The 2,157-nt window shown below is 47.0% G+C and overlaps 1 pseudogene; it reads right to left on the reverse strand.

Annotated features, from left to right (window-relative positions):
• Positions 1-579: 579 nt before the first annotated feature.
• On the reverse strand, positions 580-733 carry LOC122809811 (annotated as a pseudogene).
• Positions 734-2,157: the final 1,424 nt, after the last annotated feature.

The following is a 2,157-nucleotide window of genomic DNA, read 5'->3' on the forward strand; positions in this document are numbered from 1 at the left end:
AGCTGTCTATAAATATCACATATGCTTTCCCAGACAGAGAAAATTAAAAGCAGTTTGACCTAATATTGACTGTTCATGTTATCATTCAAAATATTTCTTCTTTTATAACAAGCAGTAAGAAACATGATAGACAACGTCACATAATATCTTAATTACAAATCATTAGGCAAGTTGGCATAGACAATGTGTAATTCTCCCCCATCCTACAAATCATTTTACACTGTAAGGAAAATGGTGGTCAATTTTTCAATTCTTTTTGTCATCAAAACTCCATTCCTCCACACTTTAACAGAAGCCTGCACTTGTGGTTGATCCGAGTAGCTTACAACTATTCAGTTTATTCTGATTCAATAATAGATTTTTGTTTGTCTACAGCCAAATCACACGGTGTTAAAGGAGAACTCCATCTTTAAATAAAGTTAAGGTTGCATGCAGTACTAAAGTTAGCATTTTCTGTGTTTGTTGACTCCTCTCCTCCATCTGAGTCTTGTCCTGAGGGGATGGGGGGGCTGCGATGGGCACCCTTGACTCCTCAGCTGTGCCCTTGCTGGAGGTGGGACAGGGTGATGGAAGGCACAAAGACCCTGAGACAGGAGTAGCCTCAGGAGTAACTCAGGACTGCAAAGTGCATATGAAGTGCTGATGATCAAGTTATCCTGCAATTCACATTAGTTCTCACAGCTAGCTGCATTTTTCATCAACACACGAGCTGAGTGATCCATCACTCAGAGTCATACATCTCTCGCTCAGTTGCCACAGATACCACTGTCAACACAACATTGCACCAGGAGATGAGCAGGCAAGGTTTTGTGGCATTGTTACTGGAATCCAGACTGGGGTTACTGACCTAGCACAGAGGGATGGCAGGGAGTCTCATGGCAGCCAGTATGAGGCTGAACCACTGACCTTCCGGGTCTTCAAACTGACACCTCGCGGAGAGCGGGACATCCTCCTCAGATACCCATGACCACCATCAAAGGGAGAGGACACTGGTGTACACCCTGGGGATGGCTCTGAGTGGCTGGAGGGGAGGAAGTAGCAGCCCCTGCCAGGACATCACTCTCTCCCCCTCCAGCATGGGAGTCTGTCACCTCCGGGGCATGTGGTGAACCACACCACTGGATCGGTTGCCTCCTCCACAGCCATCCACTCAGGGCAGTAAAGGAGTGCCTGCACTTCCTGCTGTGTGGACAGGACCTCCCCTCCTGCCGCTGGGAGGTGAGGGGGATAGATGCCACCCTGTCTCTCTCTCCCCCTCTTCACCCAGGAGTCATGGGCTCAATCCTGCTGGTGTGTGCAAAGAAAGACAGAGACAGAGAGGGTCAGGGCAGTGGAGCAAGGAAAGGCCATACCAGGGGACAACGCCATCCCGAGACACTCTGTGTTAATGATCCTACCACAGGTTCACCTATGGAAACCTTGTTATGACTTTTACTTCCTCTAGATAGTCAAGTTTAATTGTCTTCTTGGCGCACAACCTAAGCCATGGCCAACTCCAACGGGTCTAATCCGAGGATCTCACTAAACCATCCAATCAGTAGTAGCTACAGACAGTGTGTACAAAGTGCAGGGACTTAATCAATGCAAGCTTATGACATGCACCTACTGGGAATTCCTTATTCATGGGTTAAGGGCTAAGGGCTTTTCATCCAGAAAAAAGGAGGTCATTGCCTCGCTGTACTCATCCTTCATTAGACCCATTATAGAGTACAATACCCTATTTGGTATGTACCTCACAAGACATCTGCAACAGCTGGAAAGGCGGCAGAAATACCTCACTAAAAGAATCACAGGCCTAAAGCAGATGCCCTATACTGACCATCTAAAAAAACTCCAGCTATACTCTGTGGCATATCGTCTACTCAGGGGCAATCTTTCATTAACATACAAGGCCATGTCAAACCCTGAGCTGTTAAACATGCTCCACTTAAGGAAATCCCAATCCCTCAGAGCCACACGCTCCAGGGATCTAAACATTGTCATCACAATGAACAAAACATGCTAGAGGGATAGATTCCTGACCCAGAGACTCCCCATACTCTGGAATAGACTGCCCATACATGTCAAGTAGAGCACCTCCTTGGCGCTCTTCAAAAGGAACCTTGACAATTGGATGGGAGATAGGAAATTCATCCCGGGGATCACTTCAGTCGCCCT

This window comes from Protopterus annectens, chromosome 8.part0 (genome assembly GCF_019279795.1).
Source record: "Protopterus annectens isolate FY-2018-M chromosome 8.part0, PAN1.0, whole genome shotgun sequence".
Lineage (NCBI taxonomy): Eukaryota > Metazoa > Chordata > Ceratodontiformes > Protopteridae > Protopterus > Protopterus annectens.